The sequence below is a fragment of the Passer domesticus genome, chromosome 4 (assembly GCF_036417665.1).
Source record: "Passer domesticus isolate bPasDom1 chromosome 4, bPasDom1.hap1, whole genome shotgun sequence".
Lineage (NCBI taxonomy): Eukaryota > Metazoa > Chordata > Aves > Passeriformes > Passeridae > Passer > Passer domesticus.
In genome coordinates this window covers 79,772,274-79,799,841 of record NC_087477.1, presented here as the reverse complement: position 1 = coordinate 79,799,841, position 27,568 = coordinate 79,772,274, and positions in this window count along the sequence as shown.

The following is a 27,568-nucleotide window of genomic DNA, read 5'->3' as shown; positions in this document are numbered from 1 at the left end:
TTTAAGGTCTCTTCCAGCCCAAACCTCTCCATGACTCTATTATTCTATGATTTTAATTTCTTGACTATTATTTGTTCTAGTTAAATATTCTTGGATCTAGATGAACAAATAGTGGTAGCAGCACTTCCTGGCTCTAATAAATTAACTCCCAGTACTGTAAAGGTCACAGGTAAAAGGACACAGACATCTCTCAAAGATTCCTGACATGAAGTATGACAGGAGAACCCAAGTCTGCCATATACTGCTTTTTCACATCTCCACTATAGTCTCTGCATTATACTATAAAATTCATTTGAATCTGTTGATGTACACACAAAATCTAGAAATTGGTTTTATGGGTATTATAATTGATTTTTTGTGTGGGACCTGCTGGACTGTTCCTCACATAGGACAGGACATTTCTGATGGCATTTTTGCATTGCCCTTGTGAGGTGGTTCTTCATGTATTTCAGATCTCAGCATTTATCATTAAGCAATCATCTTTATTAGCAGAGAGACAATCTTTTAATGTAAACACTCAGGTTGTTCACAGCCAGTCAGGTGTCACAGAAAACAAAAGAAACATAAAATTGTAGTCTAACTCACATAGTTTCAATCTCAGGTTGAGATTAAAATGTATGTCATAAATAAGAGTTTAGAGACTTCCTGTTTCAAATTTATTAAGTTTGTGAAGAATATTTTTTAAATTAAAACTTTTAGATGTAATGCTAATTACATACTTGCTCAATATTAAATTTCTTCTTATTAAAGTTTTCTTTACTTGTTTAGAAAAACCTCTCAATTCTTGTATCAAGGCAATTTTTCTCTGTCTGACAGTCAGATTTCAGTCAGGGGTAAACAACATTATAAAAATGGAATATTACTTTTTGAGCTAAATGTTTAAGACCTTAAAGTGGCATCATCAACTGGTTCACTACCAGAATTCATCAACTTCTCACACATCATTAAACAAGCAAGAGGAAGACCAATCTTTCCTGTCACAACCTTTGAAGCTTAAAAATTATATCTAAACTGTTAAATTCACTATGGGAGTTTTCATACAAGGGATTTGATACTTTTCACTGACTTTAAAGCTGGAAGAGACTATTAGATAATGGTTGCAGTTTTCTGTGTAATACAGATGAAATATTTGATGGCTTCCTTTGCAAAGATCCTAATAACTGGTATTTATATACCTTTTTGTAAAACTTCATGGCACAAATATGGATACCTGAACTGTAAAGGAGCTGTAAGAAGCTCTCAGCACAGAGATTTCAAGAAACTTCATAACTGAGAACTATATAATATTCATTACTTGTAACAAATTGGGTTAAAGAATGAAAAAGCAGATGCTCAGAACTAACAGAAGAAATGTAGGGAAATACACAATCGGGAAACAAAACCAAAGTAAAAACTAAAAAATCATAAGACATAAAGGTGAGAGAGATAAATTTATGGAACCTGGAAGAGTAAAAACTGGGGAGCAACATGGTGTTAGTCTATAAATATCGTCAAGGTGAAGATAGACATAAAAGGAGGAAATTAGTCCATTTCAAACTATGCAGGCTGGGAGATAAGGCCTGTCCCTAAGAGGGAAGTTTAGATGAAAGGTTCAGCTGTAGGAAGAGATGAAACAGTGAGCAGAAAATGTGACAGTCAGGATCTGACCCTGAAATGGGATGTTCACAGCAAAAGATACGTTTCACTTGTGAGTTTTCATCTAAAAAAATCTCCTGCTACTTCAGGAACTTGAGCTGCCATTGATTTCTCATGATCTCCTCTCAGGCAGCTTTTAAGCTTCCGACACGTTAGTACACTGAGCTGCTGGTTTGAAATTGGTCATGGGTTATACAGGGAGGGAAAATATTTGATGGCCTGAGGTAAGCTGATCTCTTTGAGGTATCATAGGGAAGTTAGAAGAAATATGTTTATAGCTCTTTCTGGAGGTGTTACAGAGATACCAATTTCTGTGGATGATCCAAGTGCTCTTTTCCATAGCAACTTCCAAATATCACATCTATCCTTGTTCTTGATTCAGAACAGACACTTCATTTTCCTTTCTATGCTTCACATCTTTCTTTACTTGAATTCTTCCTCAAAAATACTCCTACTTTATTCAAATAGTTTCAAACACCTTCTTTTTCTGCTCTTCCTGCTCCTTCTGTGACCCTGACTTCAATCTAATCCTTGATCGTGACCACAATCTTGCAAGAACTTCTGCAGTTACCTTCACAAATGGAGAGCAGTTTAAAGAAGGAACTTCCAAAGCCTCCTCTCTCCCTCCTTCACCTCTTACAGTACTATTTAAAGTATCAGATAAGGTTTATCTCACCTTAGAAATAGCTCTTCCCAAAGATGTGTCAGTCCTCTGCCAGCTCATGTAGGACCATAAAGCGAAAATGTAGCACATCTTGGTATGACTAAAGTTGAATGACAAAAACATTAAGGGCTGGAGGCTGGGCCTGTTTAATAAGCTTGGCAGATATTTATGGAATTTCTGAGCCACTGTAAACCCACCTGCACGGTGCTTTTAGTGAAAAATGTAGCCTTCACTTCTCAAAACTTGATGGCAACTTGGTGTAAGCTTTTTTTACACTGTGTGGGAAGAAACATATTTCAGACCTGCAACATCATCAAAGAAATAATTCATAAGAACTTGGATCCTGTTTCTTTTCATGATTGTCCTGAGACAAAATAGAAGACTACATCCCTCTTCTGAAGGAATTTTTGAATTCAGTTCTCTGAATACTAGATTTTACTTACACCCAGTGAAGACAAACCTTATGTATAGAAAAGGGAACTTGGTCTCTTTGGCTAATGTAGTCAATTTAGTATCTTATTATAATTCAAAAGGCTAATTATCAAGAAATATAGGTATGCATATATATAATGTATATATATATAAATATATAAAACAATAAAAATGGATTCATATTATTTTATGCATAATAGAATCAACTCTGCTGGTTTGCTATATACATTGGAAATATGGAAAGATTCCCAAGAAGACCATAATCATGATTACAGAATTAAGGACTTGGTAAATATTTGCAGTACAAGAAATCTGGCTCTAGCACATGAGATGTGATAACTGTGGAGGGAAGAGCAGGCACATGGTCTTTAACTGCACGAGACACCTGGAAGAGAAAAAAGGAACTAATCTGTTTTCCTTCTTCATTGTGGATAGGACAAGCAGTAAGAGGCTTATACTCCTGAAAGAGAGCTTCAGTTGGGCCTCAGGAAAAAGCTTTCTGGAGACAAGTAAAGTACTGGCATAGATTTACTGGGGAGATTATACATCACAGAATCATTTTTGTCTTTCAAGAAGAGTTTAGACAAACTCTAGTTAAGAATGCTTTAGATAGAGTCAATCCTGCCCTGAGGCAAGGAAAACTTCTGGGGTTTGCTTCTGCCAAGAAGAGAAAGGATGGAGCAGAAAGCCTCTTGCAATCCTTTTTAAGACATTTCCTTAATGACAAGGCTTAATGAATGAAAGTTGTAGCTAATTTCATGTAGATGATGGATAAAATCTGTATTTTTAATAGATAAGGTAAGAATGAAAAAATTGTGATAAATGATATGGTTGATTCTCTATTAATTCAAACAATTTCTAAAATAAGACTGAATACAGAAATATACAATAATTGCCAAATTCAGTTTTAGCTGAATTACCAAGAGAAAGGAGTTATTTCAGGAGAAGCCCTATGGCCTACTTTATGCAGCATGTCATAATAGCTCTAATTAATAATCTATCCATTTTGTTTATTTATTTTAGTTTGTTTGCTTTTTCCACTGGCCATGTTTGTTTATCAAACTTCTTCCTGATTCTTGGTCCCTTGACAGCATGTAAAAGGCTTAAAAGTTTTTAAAAGAGGTAACAGTTGATCCCAAATAACTTTTCTAGATGTTAATTCTTCCACATTTAGTGGTTTGCTCACTATGGGTGGGGGAAACAATCCCCTCCAGAACAAAAAAACCCACCCCACTAATATGTTTGAGGCAAACATCTTTATAATAGTTAATGATGCTGTGATTAACGGAAATACAGATGAAGTCATTCTCTATCTCGATGGAAACATCTTTAATTAAGACAGATTTAAGTACTAGGTATTAGATTGCAAATGGAGGCAGGAACAATGACAGTACTCAGAGCAGTTTCCCTCTTTTCATGCAGCTTTTAAACCCTGTTTATAGAATTCCCTGATTTATTCACTGGTTGGCAGCTTTGGGCCTACATGCCTGAGAACAAGAAACATAAACATAAACAGGAAACCATACATTGTATTCATCCCCATCTGCCACTTCCTTCCCTATGGGACAGACCAAGGGCCTTGATCAGTGCAAGTGCAGTTTAAGGGCAGCTGGTTCACACAGAAGTAGGAGAAGAAAGATAAAGTCCAGCCCAAAAGGAATTTGAGTCTCTGTGTAAGTCAAACATCAAAACCACGTAGACTTATGACACTACTCCAGCATTCACTGAACTAAAAAGTTAATTCTCTCTAATTTTACATGGATATGGTGCCTTCCATGAAAAGAAAAAAAGAGATTAGGTGAATTGTTATTGTAATTTAAAATCTATGCATGGGTGTAAAAAAATTAGAATAAACATTCAAGTTCCTGACACCTGTTCAATGGACTTTATCTTAAAGTTTTACTTCATTCCTCTAAGACTTCTTAAACAACTGTCTCATTTCTCTTGGAGGAAAAAATCCCACTTTTTCCTCCTTCCTGCCTGCAATCTTCTAAAGTACAGTAAGACAGAACTGGTGAAAATTAAGAGGGATAAAAACTACCTGAGAAAGAATGGCTGTGTACCTGTTCATGCAGGTGTCACACACCAGTGGCATCCATCTATGCACTGGGGGCCAGAACAAGAGTAAGGAATTCTTTATGTCCATCTCTGTTCCTCTTCCAGGTGTTCCAGTCACTCCAGACCTGCTCTGCTTTATTTTCACCCTAAGTCAGGTAAATAATTCTAGCAGAAAGCTATTTCCTGTGCACTTGAGCAACACTTTTAGTCAGATCTCAGCATTACTTGTTGGGGTTGATTTAATCCAAGATACAAACAAGGGCAGAGATTTTATTATTGAGTATCAAACATTTCAGTCCCATCTGCAGTGGCAGTTAAAGGGGTAGGAAAAAGGGGTAAAAGAGCTCACTGTCAATTTGGATGCTGACTATTCACATCACCAGTTCTAGCAACCCAAAGCAAGATGAATATTTGAACTTCTTGCAAACACAAATGATGTTGAACAGGGTAAGTGCATCGCCATTTATTATGCAGGGAGCTTAGAAAGACAGAATGTATTATTGTTAATAGAATATTAATCTCAAGCTATACCAGCATGGCTTTTGTTTTGATAAAACTTGGCCTCAAGAAGCCAAACACAAACTTCTGAGTTTCCAAGGACTGGTATCCATATTATGGTTGACTCAGCAGGGGTCTGAGTTGCCAGCTGACTTCTACTCTGAAGGTGATTCTACATCTTTACAGGAGGAGTGAAACCACAAAAGCTCAGAACAAAAGTTTTCTACCTTCATTTTGCATCTGTAAAAATGATGCATAGAGGTGTAAGACATCATGGAGTAACACACAGTGCCCCTTTTAGCCCTTCCGGTAGAAGAAAATGACCTTAAATTAAAAATAAATTTCATCACAGGAAATCCAAATAAATGTAAGTACTGGCAAGCAACTGAGCAGCATCTATATATGAGAAATAGTGTAACAGCATTACAGGTTTTACTCCATCTTCAAAGCCTAGGATTTACTTCAACTTGTGTCTTCAAAGAAAGTGAAAAGGCTGAAATATGAACTAAGAAATTGCTAAGTCCAAACCAGACAACTGAGATCTGAATTTTGAAAGTATCATGAATCCAGAGTAATGAGGATCCCTGTTTTTGCATCTAGACAGCAAAAGTGTCACTTCCAACCTGAATCCAGACTTTCAGGAACAGAATCAGTTGAGTCTGTTTAGTTCATTCATATTTATTTATTTATTTATTTATGCACACATATATTTCTCTTTCTTTCTCTTCTCACATGATTAAATTCATAACATGGCATCACATTCAGCAGGTACACTTGATAGAAGAAGATGATAAAAGGCAAAAATTTACCATTAATTTAACTGAATAACACAAACTCATTAACGGGGCTGAAAACAAAATTACAAATTGTTTGTCACATCCCAGTGGTCTCAGGGAATTCTAAAGAATAAATCAAGGATATAAGAATCAAAGCCTCAGTGATTCTGCTGGAATATGCTTGAAGCTATTTAATAGCTCTTGCAAAATGGGTCGAAGAGAAGAAACAGTCATTCTGATGCAAAGAGAAGGGATGAACAAACAAAATCACCACCTAGAAAAGTCTTAAATAGCCTTTATTACTGCCACAGCAGCAATAGTGCTATTAAATAAATACAGTCTTCTGTGGATATTCATATTTAAAATAGTCAATACCCAGTACTTTTTAGCCTGCTCCATATCTCTTTATTGCCTTTCTAGTAGGAGAGACAAAAAGCATTAAAAACTGACTCATATTCGGATGACCAGTTTCAGATAGTTATGAGCAAAGCAAATGAGAAGGCCATGACCAGGGAGCAACTCTGCAGAAAAGGAGAGAATAAAATGTTGCTCTCTGTTGTCTCTTTATCAGTCCTTTTAAACAGATGATAAATTTAAGTTCTTTTTGGGATTACAAAATAAAGCCCTTAAGTCTCATAATACAGAATTGGACATTTAAAATTTGGATTGAGAGAAACAATGTAGGAAAAAAGAAAAAAACAAACAAACAAAACAAAACACAAATAAACACATTCTGGAAAATTGTAAGTAATGCAGACTAGTCTGGATGGTGCAATATGTTTTTATGTTCTCAGAGAGGACAGTGTGCGGGTAGTGGCAAGAATGGGTGGTTTCAGAACAGATGTTACAGTTCAATCCAGCTCCATCTGAACTTCACATGCCTCAGTGGACAGAAACAAAAGTGCTTTAGGATGGGTCTGTGCAAACCATCATGCTGCTTTCAGATAGATCACTTATGTCATTAATGTTTTGCTAAGCTCACTGATAGTTTTGGGGTCTAAAATAAGTGGAGAATCATGACAATGCCTTCTGAGATGCTGAAGGCAGCAGTCCCAAAAGAGATGGACACCAATTCAAGTGAAATGGACTACAAAATACAGAATTAAATGACAGCTGTTCACCTTTCATTTGAATGCATCTACAGACAAGACTTTCCAACCGGTGTTTAATTTCACCTGACAAATTGTTCGCACAGCTTCTCCTCAGTACAGAAGAGAGAGCAAGTGAGCTAATAGCCAACAAAATTCCTCCAAACACTCTGACTGGAACATACCCTGGCTGGTAAATTAGAAAAAATACTGTATGAAAACACTGCTTTTTCTAGAAATAAATCGTGACCAAACATTTTATAAAAAAAAAATCAATTTTGTAATGAGAGATTGTTCTTTGGGTTCTATGTACTCACATTTTACTAGCACAGAGTATAGGGACAACAGTATTGGCATGCAAAAACGTAAGTCCAAATTAAGAAATTTCATCTTTGCCTGCATTTTTTTTGCTTGGAATCCCAAATGCTTAAGCAGGGCTGTAAAAAGTAGAGGAAAGTTGCTCTTGTGGGCTCAATTCTTAGTTTCAATTGTCCTAGATTTTTTTTTTTTTTTAAATATTGATTTTTTTTTAACCTAAATTGAAATGATCTCTTAAGATGATGGTGCTGAAAGGTGATGTTTTTCTGCAATTAGTTGAAACTGTTAACAGCATAAACACTCTGTTAAGAGAGATTCATGTGTGCATGAAGTGCTTTAGGAGTGACTCTAAACTCCCTTGGAGTAAGCTGGAATTTGTAAGGCAGTCATCCCCTTTTATATTTGGCTTTCAAACACTTGATAACACTACAAAACTGCTTCTTTATGATGGAGAGTCCTTGAAGGAAATACTCTGTAAATTATTTCCTTCTGGGCCTCTCTGTTGCTGTATCAGCCCAGAGAAGGAGCCACAGGCTGGAGAACAGCAGCACGGGCTGATCTCTGCCTCAGGACACAGTGACTGAAGCCAAACCTGCAGAGTTCAAGCCCCCTGGAAAACCTGGAGGTTTTCTAGTACGGGTTAAATGGACTGAGTGACGTGAGGGTATGTGCTCTTTGTTTTCTCTCTTTTTCCTTTCCTTCCCTTCTTTTCCCCCTGGCACAGAACTCAATGAGTTCTTGATTTCTCTTAGATTTCTTTTTGTTAATATTGTATTAATTATAGTTTTTCATTTTTAAAAAAAATAATAGTGATGTATCTACAAAAACGCTGGGAAGTTTTTTTTTCTCTCCTTCTGTCTCATTTGTTCCATTATTTATAGTTCTGCTGTACAGAGCAGAAACCCAGCATTAAAGCTGGAGTTTAATTTTCAGTATATACGGACCAGATGGATTTAAATTAGGAAAAAAAACCCCAACCAACCAAACAAAAAAAAACCCCTGACTTATTTTCTATTAAATAAGGCTTTATTTTCCTCATCTCAAACACTGAATCTCCAATACAGGATGCAGTTTTTTGAGAGTAGTAAGTAAGAATTATGAGATGGAAGAATGTTATGTAAAGACAGAGAGAGATAGCTTAATGTTTACTGGAAGAGTCTGAATATAAAAACTTCAAGCTGAAATAGTGTATAAAAACAGGAAAAGATAATAAATAAGAAAACCTAAGAAACTCACCCCGTGCTTGACAATAGAACTCTTTTCTACAAAATGTGTGCCTACACTGAGATGTCTTCTCAGAGGTAAATCCTTAAAGGAGGTAAAACATGTCTTAACCCTGCTGAATTTAAAGCAAGGAGATGAGGAAAGGTGACAGAGTTGATGTTAGCTAACTGGCCGAGGTAATACACAACAATGCCTGCTCTCCTCCAGGAATGGAGCATTTGGATGTAAAGAAAATCTTAACCTATTTTGCACAGAAGAGGTTTAAAATTGAGGCCAGTTTTTCTGCCATCTAAAAAGGTTCAGCAGCTTATGAAAGGCAGGATCTTTTCCAAATTCAAAGCACAAATAGATACTTCTTCACAGGAAAAGAGAAGTTTAATAAGAAGTACCCTGTTATCTACATTACATACAAAAGGAAGGATAGCCTGCTCATTAACTGTGGAAGAATAAGTCGCAATACATGCAAAACTTATTGTGTCTAACACTCAGTCTGGAAAGGACATTTTTAGCATCTCATCACAGACTTTCTGCAAGGAAGTACAGTGACACATTTAGTTGTACAGGCAATATCCTGGGCAACAAAGAAAACAAACAGCAGACAGGATAAATCAGAACTAAATTGAGGTCTGAAAAATGTGCTTACAATAATGAATGCTGTGCTTGAAACACATTGATCTGAAAGATTCCTTTATAGGGTACTAGAAAGAAAATATTGTAGAACTGTATGAAATCAGTAACATTTAATAAAATTTTTTTTGGTTTATTTTCTAATCTGTAGACATATTTAAAGAGCTCACATGTAGTAGACACTAGGTAAGGATGAAGATATCCAAGTACATGGTGGAGGCTGTGGAGTCTCCCTCCTTCAAGATGATCACTGAGGGCAGGCAGATTCCTCTGCAATAGAAGGTTTGGCAGCTTCCATAGTCTTCAAGATCTCATACAAGCAATGTTGAAAGAAGCAATGAGAAATTGGCTGTACAATGTAATTTTTACTTCTCAATCCCTTTTAGCTGTATAATGCTTGCCAATTGAGTAATAGTGCATAGGGGAGGTACTTGTCAGCATTACCAATTCAAAATCACGATTGTCTTCTGAGATTTGCTGTTTTAACATTGAGAACTGAGCATGTTTTCATTCTACCAATAATAAATCAGCCTTTTTAGAAAAAGCTCAGTTATGAAGGAACATCACTGAGAAGGTTTAAGCCACCAAAAAAGCCATCAAGGCAAGAAGACAAGGTAGAGAATTAAAAAAAATTAAAAATTAACGATAAAAAAAATCCCCCCCCAAATAAGAAGAAAGAAGATAAAAAAGAGATACAGCTCAAAAGAAGAAAACATGGCTTAAAGCTGAAGTAAAGCAGTAAAAGCATGAAGAGATTTTGGAACTGCAAGGATTTAGAAAAACCAAAAGAGCCTGATTTGATAGAATACAAATAGATTTTAAGATAGAAAAGGCAAACCTTGCAGTGGTTCCTAATACAGCATTTACCTCTTCCATAAACCTGTTCTTTGTCTGAAGCAGAGGCAGATTGTCAAAGCAGGGGGAGAAAAGGAAGGGAAAGATGGAGGAATTAAGGCCCTACATGTCAGAGCATTTCAAAGCAGTGCTGATCAGCTCCTTGCCACAAAGTGCTTCTGTTAGCACCCTGTACTTCTGTCACAGAAACCTTTTCATATATTCACACTATTTGATAATTTCAGGTAATTGATATAGGTTCAACCAGAAAATAGCCTTCTCTAATATATAAAAACCCTTAATTGCTGTGGAGCAGAATCCAGACTGCATGAGACCTGCTGAGATGGCAGTAATTCATTTAGCAAACTTCTCTAATCTATTCATTATGGATTAACTGTTTGGAAACTCCTTATAAAATATTATCAAGCTTTAGATAAAACAAGCATTTCCTTAGGACAACAATGCAAACACAGCATTTCTTGTGCAGCAATTTCAGATCCTTAAAAAAAAAATCCAAAACACTAAGAAAAATTGAATGTGCGGAATGGAAGCCACTACTTGGGCAGGGCAGGATGGGGTGAGGCAATTCAAAATCTGAAGGATTCATTGCAGTGCTGGGATCTACAAGCCTTATCTTGTAAAGCTGTGCTCTTTTTCCTTCCCAATCTTCCATCTGTCCTTTCAATACCCTTCTTCCTTCCCCACAGAAATGAGAAAACAAGGCTGCTCTGCTGGAAATCTGGAGGATGCATGCATTGGTTTTGATAATTTTACCATTCAAGGAATCACAGAATGGTTTGGGTTGGAAGGGACCTTGAAGTCTATCTTGCTCCAATGCCCTGTCATGTGCAGGGACACCTTCCACCATCCCAGGTGGCTCCAAGCCCTGTCCAGCTTGGCCTTGGGCAGTTCCAGGGATCCAGGGGCAGCCACAGCTGCTCTGGGCACCCTGTGCCAGGGCCTCAGCACACTCACAGGGAAGAATTTCTATTCTATACCTGCTCTCTTGTCAGTCACTGTGAGTGACTCAAACATGAAATTCCTTCCTTTCTGTCAAGCTTGTTTTCCTCAAAACAAAATAAAATAAAACACACAACTTCACACACAAATGTGCTTTCACACACACAGATAAAAACAAAACAACCAAACACTTCTTGAAATATTTGCTCATTCTCTGGAAAATCCTGAAAACTAAGAAATGGTAAGCCAAAAACAAGCAAGATTTACAGATATACTTAAAATGAACGCGGGAATTTTCTAGTCAGCAAAATACTATGGAAACAGCCAAGTATTTAAAACTGCAATTAATGCTGGCAAACACTGCTTTAAAAGCAGCTCATTCTCTAACCCATGTCTAGGTTACCTTTCTGCTCTTTCTCAAATTACTATATTAAAATAATGTAATTTACAAGATTTTGAAATAGCTGAAAATCTAGTAAGATATGAATAATAAATCTTAGTCACCATTTTCTGTAATACAGAATAGAGCTGGTTTCAGAAGAAAATGTGAAGTTATAAAGTTCTGTTTCTGACAATTATCTGAGGGTATTTGGAGATTAGTTTGCAGAGATGTGACATATAGCTGTGAATTACATATATGGCAATTTAGTGCTTCAATTTACTTGAGCTCCATAGTACAGTGATTCTGTAGTTATTGTTTCTAAGAAAAAAAATAACTATATGTATTTTTTTATGATGGACAAAGTCAGATCATGAATTTAATATCAGTTCAAGGAAATACCCTGCCAAATTATAAATCCTAACGAGAGACAGAAGAACTACTAAAGGACCAGATACAAAATTCTCACAAGTTCCTTCATTTTCATAGAGAAGTGATTTGACTTGCTTTGATAAATTCCTAATGCGGTGTGGAAATGGGTTTACCAGACACAGAATGAGCATATCATCTGGTTACCTGCCAAGGAATGCAAAACTCACTGGGAATCCCATTCAGTGTCTATTTTCAAGTCCCAGTGAAACTAAATGCCTATTAGCTTAAAGGGTCAAATAAGTGAGCAGTGTCAACAAGTTCCTGGTTATTTCCTTTTGTGTATGAGCTCACTTCTGAATTCCTTCTGTTCTGTGTGTGTGCCTGGGCCTGAACAGGTATTAATCCCTGCTGATTGTATTGCAAACAATCCCACTGATGGAGAGGGAATAAATAGCAATGAGTAAATCCTCTTTTTGAAACACAAATCAAGCTTGTCAGAGGAAGAGCAAGGAGGTTTATTTTAAAGACTTATATGTGATCAACTTCGCAGAGCTTCAGCATACTTGGAAAATGTAATGGATGGAAAACATACTTGCACCTGCTGCACTTTTGTGAAACACGGCCACATTTCCATTTCTAAATCTAATTGCACACTGCATGGCTCTGCTGCACTGATCTGCCTGTAAGTTGAAAAATGTCAATTTGGTATCAGGCATTGAAGACAGCTCCTGCTTACCTGGATGAAATGTGTTCAGAAGCCTCCCTAGCATGGGGAAGAGAAGAAAGAGGACAGGCACGGAGAAATGACTAAAGATCACCTTTCTCCTTTGCCACAGATTGCTTGTGCCTCATGGGGTTGGATTAATTTTCTAGCTGTCAAGTGTATTAATACTACATTTCAGTAGTTTGGTTTCAGGTGAAAGAGGTAACTAAAAAAGCAGGTTGCAGGGCCTTGACTCTCTAAATATTGTATGAGAAAAATCAAAATCAGTCCTCTTAGAAATAAGAATAAAAAAATATTCTAGCAGTTACAAAAGTCAGCTAGAAATAACCAACAAGAAATACTAAGCACAATGGGAGCCTTTTTTGGTTTTCTGTTTCAGAGATGGCTGCCAGAACAGGTTTCCTTTTTATAAAGAGTTTGCTGTGATGCTGTGTGAACCTGTGCCAATACTTCATAGAGCTGAGGTGCCATCTCACCTAGAAATCTAGTGAGATTTAACAACTAACTTCTCAGGACAGGCAGTTTTGGAAACAAACAGAAAACCTTTATCAGTTAACTGAATTTTCAGGTCTAGGAAATAGAAAACATGTTTGAAGTTAAACATACCCAGTCTGCATGTTTGGACTTTTTGTTACAGTGCTCCAGAGCTGGCTCCTAGTTTTTCCAACCAGGAGTTTTTCCAACTCAGGCAGTTTTCTGTAGAAAAGGGATGAAAATATTTCTGTACACCCCTGGGATGTTTTATGTATCACCTCTTGTGCACAGGTCCCTATAAGAGGTACTATTTGGAATACAGGAACGTAATTTACATGTGTTTAGTTGTGCTATAGACTTTTCAAATACAGCACTGATTTATTTAATTTAAAAATTGTGGGCATGATGAAGTAGTATAATTTTATGCACATGTGTTGCACCATTACACAATGTTACTCTAAAATCTTGGCTTGTAGGATGTATTCATCCATGCTTAGCATTTGATTTTTTTAATGGGTACCCTTCCTTAAGGTTTATGGTTATTCATATATTTTCTTTTCCTCCACATAGCAGTCTAAACTGAATTTAGAAGACTGGGAAAAATCAGCTGCATAATTATTAAAGCAACTCACTTGTTTTATCTATTATAACCTCTCTTAATGCTGAAGGCAAATGTTCCCTGTGCTTCCATGGGAGCAGAGTTAAAATGCAGAAGAGCACACTGGAAAAATCCCACTCCATTTGGGTGTTGTTCTACAATATCTTTGTCACATACCAAATGGATTTATCTTGTGTACAACATGAATTATACCACCTCCATGTACAATGGGGTCACCAGTGATATAACTTGGGGGAAAGAAAAGGTTTAGAAAAGTCAGCAGAACAAAAAGACAGAGAAAAGGTTCAAATGGAGTCACAACATTTTGAGACACCTTTGGCAGAGCAGCAATTCATCTGCATGCCAGTGAGCTTGGAAACAAACAACTTTATTTTCTCTGCTTTTGACAGTGGTGCTGGTGCAGCACACTGATGTTCACTTACCCCCAGGTCTGAGAACACTGCCTACAGGTGAGACAGTGAGCTCCAGCATCCCTCCACACCCAGAGGATTGATTCCTATCAGTAAGACCAGCATGGCAACGGGTACAAAATGCTGATCTCTAAGTTGGAAAGTTCAAATTAAGTTAAAGGCTGAATGGCACATGAATAAGCTGGGTTTTCCCTCACTCTCTTGACCTATGTCGTCAGAGCTCCATAGGTCTGTAATACAGCTGCATGTCCTCTAACTGAGCTGTGAATCTCAGCATCTATGAATAACAACATTCAACAATATTGAATATTCAATAAGAGTATGAGAGCAAAGCTTTGGAGCAGATTCTAATACTGCATGACCTGTATATTAGCCTGTGAATTATCCTACAGATCCCTTCCAGTCTTTATTACAAGTGGCTGTATTAAAAGAGTTTCTGTCAAGATAAATTTCCATTTATTTACATTTGATCCTTTATATATTTTACATCGTGATAAGAACTAGACCTGTTATACACACATTTGATGCTCAAATATGTAACATTAACTTAAATTCTTTAATGCTGTTGTACATGTGACACTTCTGAAGGAAATATATGTATGAACTGGGAGAAACTAAAGGAATCAAAACACATTTGAATTTCTGTTTTGATTTATGAACCGTTGTCTACAAGAGCAGTCCCACAAGTACTTACTAATCCATAGCTAATGTGAGAAATCAAATAATACATATGAGTGAAATGGGAATTTGCAGTGATTTTCAGCCATATACAAATATGCACTTCATTAACCATGACCTGCATTTATTTCAAGGGGAAAAAACCCCAACAATTTATGCAAAGCACCTCCCTTCTGCAACTTTCACCTTTAATTTCAGAAAGACTGTAGCTGATGGGAAAAACACAGGTTTACAACAGCAGATGTCCTCTCTTCTATTTTCTCTGCAAAAATGAGATTTACTTTTAAAACCATGAGGTTTGCTTTCATCCTTCCTTTGGACAGCAATGCTCATGAGGTCATCTACAATGGCTAGGAAGATCATCTCGTGGAAGTAGTAAGTGTAATGACAAAAGATGATTTAGCTGTTTCCTTCAGATGTAGAGATTTGCCTCCCTGGATTATAAAAATACTGCCAGTTTCTAAACCAGGTTTAATTTACCTCCGTGTTACCCTTAAACAGAAGTCTCCAGGATAAGAGTCTAACTTGGAACTAAAATAGCCTCAAGGTTAGGCTGGTTTTTACCATGGAGGGCAACCTGTAAACACATCCTGTAAGAGTGCCAAGACTGTTTCTAAGCATAGAGTCAGTGCAATATTTATAGAATTTTGAAATATTCTGATTCCTTCTTCCCCAGTGGTGAAACACCTCTGGATTGCAACAGCTCTCTGCAGTCATCATAGATGTGCTTCATTGCTGACATCAAAACAAGGACCTCAAATTATTTATCCCCTTTGATAAACTAAGATTTTTAAACCTCTCCTCCTAATAAGGACAATCACAGAATCAAATGCTTCTCTATTAGAAAGTCTGCAATGTATTCTGGGTGACTAATGATAAAGATTGCCAGAAAACTCCATGTGTCGCCTGTCTGACAGGAAGGGAAGATGAACAAATGACTATTAAACCTCTTTTACACCCTCTTGACCCCTGTTAGTCTGCCTCTGGATAAAGTACAATAGAGAATATAGAACACCATAAAAATATCTACAAACACATAGTCCAGCCCTAACTGTGCAGGATTTATCTTCATATACAGTTTGTAGCAAAAATGTTCCACCTATTCTGATTGTGCTTTGTGAGAGGAATGAGACACACTGAAATTGATTTGTGACTGGACTGTTTTGTGTGTGCACCGAGTCAAAAGTTTGAAATTGAAAAGAATTTTCTTCAATTTGGAGGCATTTAGTCAACACTTTTTCCCACTGCTGGAATCTCTTTTGACGCAGAACTTATCTATTTCTGCAGTACAATTATGAATTGGCTCAACCATGTCTTTTCTATCATCACAGTAGTTGCCAAACCCAGGAGGTTGATCAAACATAGAAAAATTCTTAAAACAAAAGGATTTCAAATATATTTTAGGATAACTATAAAATTATAAGCCCCTAACAAGAGTCTGTGGCCATTACCACATTTCTGCATTGTCCAGAACTGGGAAAACTTCAACTGCTTTGGGAATATTTTAAAAAAACAAGAAAACTAAAGCCACACTATCTGCACCTGAGATTGTTCTTTGTAGTTCTATACCCCATGAAGTATGTAAACTTCACAGACAATAACTGATCTGCTTATCCAAAAATGTCTTTAATTTACCTTCTTTTCCATTTATTCTGTCATTGTATTATATAGATTACATTTTTTTTGTGCAATATACAATTTTTTGCACTTGACATTTGGAACTTTATATGAAAGATTAAATTTACAGATATCTGTTACCTTATCAAAACTCCCATGAGACTGAAGGGGGTTTTTACATAGGACCAAGGAAGGCTTCTTCTTGAAAATGATTAATGTATGAAAGTCTACAAGTGTCCCACCTCCTCAAAGTCATATTGTTAATGAAAAGATCTTTAGGATAAAACAACAGAACCAACAACAACCCTCCTCTTGTCTTAAAATTTATTATTTACATGAGCAATCATAAAACCTGATTTGGGAGCTTTGGGAAATACAAATTTAAGTACCTTGGAGCAAATAAGCTGAGAACATTTTATGTGGTGGCTGCAAAAGTATCATTTGAGGCATATAAATTGTCTAAAATACACATTAAAGAAATGCTCTAAGTAGCCATATCCAGAGCAGGATTACAAGTTTGTTGAATTCAGGCAGATTTTGTAAGGTTATGGATGAAGCACTTTGTAAGGTGCAATAATCAATGAGTGAAGGAATTCATGTACTGTTGGCCTCATGAATATGAAGTCTGGTCTGAAGGGGAGACTGGGAAGAGGGTGGATTAAATAAACTTGATGGAGAAAGAAATTTGCTAGGAATTATATACTCTGATATATTGAACCATAGAAATCAATGAAGTACTACCCAGGCAATGAAGAGAACTGGTACAGTACTAAGCAGAAAACCTGGTGTAATTGGCTGTGCATTAATACAAACCTTGTTGGGGAGAAATGAATGGCAAGAGGTAGTAAGCAGCACAAAAAAATTTAAAAAAAAACTAAGAAAAAGTGAGGAAACGTTGTCTGGGCTGATAGTGAAACATAGCTGGGTGATAAAAGGGTCATCTGGCATGCTGAGGAGGCAAAAAGGGATCTGAGAACAGGAAGCTAATGAGCACCGTAGATCACACAGGCTAAGAAGATAAATGGAGAGGTGATAGTACAGGCAGCCAGGGAGAGCATTAGCATAAAGAGGTGATAAAAGTATGCAGTTGGGAAGGGAGACTGTAAAAATCCAAAGATAAATCTGACAATAAACAAGTACCAATATACTCGTCTGGGAAAAAAAAAAAAGGAAGAAGAAAATCCTTCCATGTGCACAGTGTTCAAAGAACTCAAGCATTTTATGAAGATCACAATGGTTCCAATTCAATACTGTCAACAGGTCAGTCAGGCCTTGATTAAGCAGAAACAGGTCCTGCTATGAGCAGCAGATCTGTAAAAAGCCATAATGCCAGAAAGAAGACACAGCTGGTTGATGTCTGGGAATATTTAGACTCCTCTGCAGATTGGGCCAGGTGTGATATCAGCTGCTCTGCAACCACTCCAGAAATAACCCTGTTCATCTCTGTTTTAGCTGTGGTAGCTGAATGTGAAATGGCATTTTAAATAACCAGGTGGTTAAAATTGTTTTTTAAAGTCCTTGCTGCATTTTGAATACTTGAAAGTCATTGCAGCAGATTTGTTGTTCGCCATTTTTTCATAGAATATCAAAAGTAACATGCCTTACAGAAGAAATCCAAGTATGAAAATCAACCCAACAATCTCCCCATTCCAACAAACAAATGTTGAATCCCACTTACAAGAGAAATTAAAAAATTACTCAGAAAAAAAACCCCAAACAACAACAACAAAAAAACCAACCCCAACAAACAACAACAACAAAAAACCCAGACAAAACCACATAGAAATGTAGCCCATTGGAAATGATCACTTTAGTCTGAATCAAATGCTGAAGCTTAAGAAACCGTATTATAATTGTATTATTATAAAGCCAGGTTCCATTTTCTCACACACTTGTGCTATGTGGGATTGAAATTCAACAAGAAGAAATAATACACCACTCAACTACCAGTCTAGTTACTCTCTCATCTGTACACAGTAAATCTTCTAAAAACTTATTCTTGCAAGCCAAAGAGTATCTCTGTGGGGCACATCAGCATTATTGGGTTTTTGGTCAGATTAGGGGAACCAACACAGCCGGAGGTGAAATTATCTTTGCTGCTGTCATACTACTTGTAGAGATGTCTGTGGAGTGATTTAAATTCAAACATTCCTCACAACACTAAGTCCATTCCAGATGATTAAACTCACACCTGATAGTGAGAGATAACCTATATTGATTGAAGTAGATCTTAGAGACTTTTTGAGTCTGAGAAAACATATATTTCCTTACTGTAGCCATGATATGTGAGGCAGAAAAGACTGGATTAAAGGACAAACTCACCTGTTCCAGAGTTCATGACCTGATCATGCCCAAGGCTGCTCAGAAAGGTGAAGTGGAATTTGGCAAAGGATGCACCAATCTCTCTTTGGCCACGAGCTCCATTCACTGGCCAATATGAGCCATGAATTCCTTTTGTTGATTAGAAACTCAGTTGTGAGGAATGTGTATGCATTCACAACTGGAGTATTTCTGAGCTACCAGTCCTGGTCTGATTCTCCCTCTTTTTGACAGAAAGTACAAGGCATTTGCTGTTGAAATAATGGCAAAATTCCCAAGAACTTGGATGAAGAAAAGGTAGATCAAACTGCATGTTTGAAAGGACTCCTACCACTAATGTTTTAGCAAGCTTTGCACCATTTTGTGGATTATTTTTTAAGCATGTAATCATGCAGGTAAGAACATTTTGTTGTTTACAGGAAGAGTCTAAACACCTGGAGACAGTTATTTGAAAAATCAAGAGTCATGCTAGGGCAGGAGAGTCACATCAGCAATAATTCTGTGTTTTATTTTCTCAAGTTTTTAGAGATTTGAAGTACATCTTCAATGTCCTCTGTAACCATTTGCTATTCATCAATTACTTAGCTTTTGCAACAGCTGTAATTCACTCCAAGGGTTATGCTTTCTTTTATACCTGTTGAGATACCAGAGGTCAGAATTTTCCTTTGCAGAAAACAGTGACTGTAGCAAGCATATAGAATTTTACTTAATTTGAATGTGTGCAAATATACAAGCTAAGCCTTGGGATAAATTTAAAGATGGCCTTGGTTGTTTTTTTACATTCATTTAGTACTATCATTTGGATAGTTCAGCTTCTCCTTCTGCTAATTCTTTGATTTTAAGACATAGAAAAAGATTATAAGGGCCTTGTGAGAGTGAGTTCCCTCAGGCTGTTCCTTTAGGTACAAGCAAACTGGGTATATGGTTTCTCTAATTACATTCAGCCAGGGCTGTGGTGTGGAGCATCTGCACAAGACTCTTCAAGTCTTGACTGATTACTCTGCCAGACTGACAAAGGGTATTTCTCACCTTAGACAGACCAGTTCCACTGAACATGCACCAGCAATTTTTCTGCACAAACAGAGCTGGTGAGCTCCTTGTATTTTTTTTAGTTTTCTTTACATTAATAAATCCATATTTAATACTGGACAAAATCAGTTGCTGGTGCATGCCAGTTAATACACAGGATCATTTCCATTTAAGTGCTGAATCAGGTATTATCCATCAAAAACTATTAAAATCTCGCTGGTATCACTATAATCAGCACTCAGGATCAGTAATGAGAATAAGCAACAGGTGAACAACTAGACCTTAAAGTAACCTATGCCTCCCTGCATCTCACATTCAGGGTTTGGGATTATTCAGGTGAAGGATACAGAATCAGACTGATCTTCGAGAATAGCTTTATGGGTCATTGACACAAAAGTTAAAGGCTGTGAAAGCAAAGTGCTGATGGATATTTTCCCATTTTCTGACTTGACAGAGATTGTATTGCTTTGTTTTCTTAATTGAAAATTGGATATATTTTTCTACCATTAGAGTATCCACCAGCATGTGTCCAACAAGGCAGAAGAGATAAAATGGCATTGACCTTGAAGACAGAATTTCAGTTTGGAGGTAGCTCTTTTCCACTTTAGTTATTTTTTTATAGAAAGTGCAGACAATGGGATTTAATCATTCAGCACTCTTACCCATATGAAAGTGATGTTGACTTCTAAAGCATTTCACCTCACAATAAGGCATCAGGAAAGGTATTTGTATGCAGTAGAAGGTAGAAGCTGATGAAGCACTGGGAATGTCAGAAGTCTTTTACTCTCCAGAGGTAAATTCATAAAGACTGCCTATCTGCAAACAGGGCAGTAACTCTGCCAACTTCCCACATTTGTGCTGGGAGTGACAGAAACTGATGAGATGTATTTGGTAATTAGGGATGTAATTTCAGTTTTAACAGGTTTATGAGTATTTGATATTAAATGCCTGAAACACTGGCAGTGCCACATCTTTCAGTGTGATTATGTCACAAGCTTGAAGGAATCTAAATCACCCATTATTCCCAGAGCACTTGGTCAAATTTTATGGGTTTTCTCCACTAGAAAGTTAGGTGCCAACATTTTCAGCACTGAGTTTTTCATATTCAGTGCCTCTAAATGTTGTGAAGCATGTTTTTAAGTGGAGAGCTATTCCAGGAAAGAAGAGGTGCGTACAATTTAAATTGTACTAATTCCATCAGTAAGTCATAGGAAAATGATGTGGTATCCCTGCCCTTTTAACCATCACTGCTTCTCAGCCTGTAGCTATGGAAGTGCACTGGTTTAAACTGACATATGTAATGAATTTCACTAAAAAACAACAGTGATAATTATTTATTACACTTGTAGACAGCTATTCATAGGATCATTAAGTGGCAGTCACTCTCTTAATTTTATATGTTAGCCATGGATGGTCAAGTTTTATTTTTTAGTTGTGGTGGGAGGCAGAGGGGGAAGGCAAAAAAAGAGGGTTTGCATGCAAGAAAGAATCGTCACCTTACAAACAAAAGCTTAGACAAAGGCAGTATTATTATCAGATTTCCAGGCACTTCAGACAGTGCCAATGAACACCAAATCCAAACTCTCTGGCAGGTGCCCACTTATCAAGTCAAAGGAGGAATTCCTGTAGCTGGGAAATAAATACACTGAGTCTATATCTAAGGGTATATATTTCTATAAGGACATATATCTATATAAGGCCTTGAGGGGAAGTTGTGTGAGGAGCAGTTGAGGTCACTGGGCCTGTTCAGCCTGGAGGAGACTGAGGGAAGCTCTGTCTGCATTTACAGCTGCCTCCTGATGGAAGAGGAGGGGCAGGCACTGATCTCTTCTCTGTGGTGACAGTGACAGAACCCAAGGGAATGGCCTGAAGTTGTGTCAGGGGAGAGTCATGAGATTACACCATTAAGGCTCATGGAAACTAATATGACACAGGAGAACAAGTCTTCAAACACTATTTTCTCATTTTCTTCTTCAAATTGTGGCTTTTATGTGGGATTCAACTGACATTTATTAAAATGTTCTCAACAGGGGAAGTGACAAAATATTCCGTGGCAACTGCTGGCTCGGTGTCAGGTCAGCTCTTAAACAGTGAGGAGCTAATCAGTGCTGCTCCAGCATTACAACTAAAAAGGTGGAAGCAATATAAAGGCACTATTGCTACAAATTTTCACTTACGTGATCCCAGTGAGAAGGAACAAATTTAACTTTCATCTCCCTCCCCATTTTTTCAGTTCCTTTGAAATACAAAACTACTCGTATTTTTCGAGCAGAGACTGCTCCCAGGAGCTGACCCCTATTTGTCTGTCCTTTCATGCAACTTTGGAACACTCCAACTATGATGTCACAATTTTTCTACTTTTTCACATGAAAAACTTCATATTCTATTACATCATGTTTGAAAGACCTTTGTAAAATAATGTGATTAGATACTGACGTTTAAAGGTTCCCCCTTTGAGGAGGATCCCTTCTGCAGCTGAACCATCCTAGTGCTGGTTCAGAGTGTGAACCTCCCAGAAAATGCTGCTCCAGAACACACTTTTTATTTTAAATCATCCCATGTGCAAGAGAGTACTTTTCACACACCCAAGGGCAGCCTCTGGTTACCAAAGCTGTTTATTTTTTCTTGTTCCCAATGTCATGTGTTAGATGGGTCTGGACAACAAGACATCAGTTTGAAACTATTATTTTAAGTTTGGAAGACAGAAAGTGGTGCTAGTAAATACAATTGAAGACAAGGTTAGGAATTTCATTGAATTTTGTCCTTTAAAATTTATTTTGCCAAGAATAGCAAGGAATAAAAGACAGTCTATGTATTCACACATTTGGCACTCTTCTAAGATGGGAAGAGGATATGATATTGGAATCTCAGCAAATCCAGCCTTCCAGTTAGAAAATGATTGCTAAACATCACCTAAGATACAAATGAATAAAAAGAATCCAGGATCCTTCAGAACAAAATTAAAAATGCAACTTTTTTCTGAGTTCATCCAGGTAACCAACAACCCAACTGGGAGTAACAATGTGTGTCACTGCTGTTTGTACTGCTCAGCACACGGGCGGAACAGGACAGCTCACAAAATAATAGTCCTGCTAATGGCATTTTGTCAAACAGAACATGACACAGCCCTGCAAAACCTCTGTCACAATTTGACCTAACAGGATCTGACAGGATTTGCTCCAGCACTTTTCATTCTGGTGTCATACCAGACCTGGAACTGTCACTGCCCTGTGTAGGGATCTGGGCTGGGTGGCTGTGATCACAAGGCTAATTCCCTGATACCACACTGATACTGAACAGAAAGGGTCACTTAATATTAAGCTGGACTTCACACTGCTGATCAGGGCCAGTTTAGTGATCCCAAACACTTACACAACTGGAAAAGTAGAGGAAAAACATTTTACCTGCTTAGGGTTTGGATTAGTGGGACTTTTGTGCTGCTTGTTGCCTCCAAAGTGACAGCTCTGAAACAAGAGTCTCAGCAGCAGCAGAGCTTAGGTTTGTGAGCAGCAGGACTAAGTGTCAATCCTTCCAAACAGAGTACTGTTAACCTGAGACAAGTGCTTCAGAACATCAAACCTCCTGATCCAGGCCAGCATTAATGTGAAGAGACCAGTTTCCCTCTCAGTGTCATCCAGAGCTTTTTTCCTTCTTTCATCTTAATGCATGACATTTATACACTGCCTGTCCTTTGGGCCTGAATCCTGCCAGCTCTTTTTGCAGCAAAGGCAGGCAAACCCTGTAATCCCCCACTTAAAGGATTTTTCATAGCCTTTGCCAGGGAAGGATAACATTCATAGGAAAATGCTGAACTCCACAAGTACAGAGGAAGCTCAACCTATGTTCAGCTGTCTATCAAAAACAAAAGGAAGGGGGTAATTTTGGCCGCTGATCCTCTGCAGAAGCTGTGCTGACAATGGGCCTGAGTGTCTGCATGTTGAGAGGAATCAAGAGCATTGACAGCAAAGCCCTGACAGCTCCTCTGCAGGGAGCAGGCCCTCGGTGTGGAGGGAGCAATTCCATCAGAAGGAATTTGTATTCTCTGTTGCCAATGTTTGTGGCTCTCCTCCCACAGAGCATGGAGTCAGTAATTTACAAACACTTCCACAACAGAAAATCATACACATATACATTAACATATGCACTTAAAACTATTTTCTAATGAGGGTGAAAGCATTACAGAAGAAATTCCTCTTCTTCCAGAGATGAAAATGACAGGTCTACATCTACACTTCAGTTCCTATCCCATTTATATTTTCATTTACAGCAATAAAGAAGCATATAATAAACCACTCTGTGATGTACACTAGCTCCCATGCATTAACTTCTGCTCTTATATTCAGAGTTAGTAGCAGAAAGCATAAAATTTCTTACTTTTTGATGTTGTGAGAAGAGCTCACTTTCTTAGAGCCAAACTTTAAACCTTCTCCCAGGAAATAAATTGCTCACCTACCTGATTGTTCTACTAGGCTGGCTTTGTGCCTCACATTCCCTTGAATAATTAATTTCATAAAGTAACCTGCTGCACGTTCACCTCTCTAATGTGCATTTTTCAGTTCCCACTGTAAAGGATCATTTCAGTGGATGATGGGTAAGAATTACAGGGAGGGAATGTCACATCACAAGAGAATAAGGACAGATAAACAAAACTTTTATAAAGAACACTACCATTTATACTAGTGCAAATTCTGCCTCACCTCCCAAATATTTAGTGTAATTTTTCTAAATTCTGCAGTGCAGCTTGCCCCCTAGGATTTAAATTTTGGACCAGATGAAGTAAAATGCCATGAGGTTACTGGATAATTTTAACTTTTTAAATGGTTTTGTTTATTCACTTTGCCACATGGTACTTCAGCCTGGCTCCGCCCTTTGGCACAGGTATTCCCTTTAACTCCTCACCCTTTCCCATCAGCCAAAACCCGAGAAAAAAAGGTGGCATAACTGGAGGCACCAGCTCTGAGGTGAATGCAGAGCAAGGTCTTATTCCCCTTGTTATAGACCACGGAAAAAATTCCCTGAAATTCAGTAATCTACACTGCAGTGCCAAAGCTGCCATTATCATCAGACCCTGGGAGCAGCAGGGCTCCCACAGTGGGCTACTCAATCACCTGGGAGCTGATTTATCTCCAGGGATTGTCCTCTCTGAACTGTATTTATTGGCATCACTGACTGGGATTTTGCTGGCTATAATGCCAACCCGCAAAGGGAATTCTGATCCCTGTCTCAGTTCCCGTTCATCTGCTGCACATGTATGAACATCAGCTGGTTGCAATGCAGTGAACACCAACAACACCAGTGGTGATTGTGGTAATTGTATTTGCTTCTGAAAGTGTACTAGAAACGAGAAATCTGTGCACTTTCAGGCTTTTTTTTCCCCTTTATGCAACAGTAAAGATTTTGCAAAAAGATTCTTCTGAAATAGAGGCTTAATAAAAGGACAAAAAAAAATTAAAAACTGCAATAAAACCATGCCTCATCGCTGAAATATAGTACATTTTAAAAAATAAAGTGGCCAAAACACCTATCAGTGTGTTCAGTTACTGAGATACTACTGGTGCCTACAGGGAGACACGACAAATGCAGAGCCTGATGGTGGAAATAGCAAAACACCCACCTGAATAATAACATAAGAACAGGAGCTCAGTTCTCAGCTAGCATGCACAGAGCCAGCATCCAAACCAAAATGGGAATCAACACAGGAGGTATGAAAATCCTCATGAGCAAACATGAAATTCGTGATTATCCATTCTCCACATTGGAGCAAAACTGCTACAACGTGCGAAGATTTTCTTCTAAGTTTTTTTTTTCTTTTTTTTTTTTTTTCCAGCCATACACGCACAGAGAAAACATGATGCAGCCTAAAATCCTCAGTTTAATGATATCCAAATAGTGGAAATCATTTTGCTTGCCATAGGATTCCAGATGAAATAAGGATTCCAGGCAGAAATTGGCCTTGTGTTCATGAATAATTCTGTCATTCTGACAGAATTTATTGATTTATGGGTTCAAGCACACCGTGCCAGCCCATCACAATGCACACACAACCCTCCTTTAATAATTTACAACACTGATGTTTGGAGTCTGGGTTCCCCAGCTGCTAATGCCTTTCTCACAGTGGGGTAGAACGGATGCTCTCAGTTTGCTGAATTGTAAAATCAAACAGATTATGATGTGTCCATGTGAAAAACCAGAGATATCAAAATTTGGATTTTTATGTATGCACTGCAGCACCTTAAGAGGTTTTGGTAGACAATATATTGTTCCATTATATCTAAAAACTAGGGTTGTTAAAGAATTCTCCTATTGCTGCAAAATTTTGAATTCTTAAACAACACTTTTTCTTCAAATTCCCCTCCCCAAAAAACCCACAAAACCAAAAACCCAAAAATCTTGCCAAAAAAATCCCTCTGAAAACAAACAAAAAATGTCAGGAAATACCCAACCTCACATGTTCATTTCAAAGCACTGGTTTAGGAAAAGGCAATTCATAGCAGTTGGGGATATACTTAATTGAAAGAATTATGATAGGTGAAAAGGGGCAGGAAAGATCCTTTAATACCTGTCTCTTTCTCTCTCTCCCAGTGAAAATCTCAGTTCCTTTAAAATCTTTCAACAGCATATACACCCTCCATAATTCTACTTCCAGAGGTAACCTTTATGTTTAAGAGTTGAAAAAATTGCTCTTTCTGTAAGATTTCATCATCTAAGCAGAACTATAATTTTATTGTCAAAGTAGCTGTAGAGTACACGGAGCGTGAGGAATAAAACAGAAGGTTAAAGACTGTGTTTCCTCAGGCTGTTAAAATACAGAAAATTAATTAAGTGCCCAGTTATTCCTGAGGTAAGAGAGGACACATGAACCATTTTTCTACTCTTACTTCTATTTTATGCTTTTAATAGGTCAACATCATCCTCAAAAGCTTCTTTTTTTTTTTTGTTGTAGTCAGGATTTCCTCAATGCCACAGATCAGTTTGTCCAAACCATTATCAGAAATCTCAGGGTCCCCATAAAACTGGTGTTGGGTTGTAGCCCTAACAGAAACCTGTCTGTTACTTATGATACAGCTGATTATTCACAGAGCTCCCCTCACTGCTTTCTCCTCCTCTGGGTTTTACAACACATTTTCATGTTACTCAAACAGTTTTATCGTGGTCTTTTAATGCATTAAAGAAGATATTGCCATTTGAATATAAATCTATAGCATTATGGATGCTAAAGTTTATTTAATAATAACAAAATGTGTTTTCCTGACTTCTTTGGCTGCCAGAGTTTGTTTTATTCCTAGAAGCAAACAGCCCAGACAGCAGAAGATCTGTGAAATCATCTTTTACCATGGAATAATACTGGACACTTGGAAGCAATAGATAATCTTTAAATATAACTTGACTCAGTCCTAGCTTAAAATGGGGAAATTACTTTTGTGCTTTTATATTTTAATCAAAGCTTGAAAGATAAAAGCTACTCAGTTTGACATAAGAAATTGGCACCAACTTATGTCTAACTCTTCTTAGAATGACCTACCCTGCTGACAAAAACAATTAAAATAATATCACTGTTAGTTCAGTGCAAAAACCTTCATCCTGTAAGAAACAAATGGAGACAAATGAAAGATTAAAGTAGCCCACAGGTGACTTTAACATAAAGTCACAGCTGATCTTGGTGAGTTTTTTGTACTTTCATCCCCTGTGCGCTCTACCTCCTACACTCCATTAAACAGCTGGAAATTATTTGGGAATGCCAAGCAGCAGACAGTTTGAGAAACAAGAATAAGCAAAGAAACTCAGGGAAAGTTACATCAGTAGGAGACCCAGGTCTCTGCAAGGAGGTCAGCA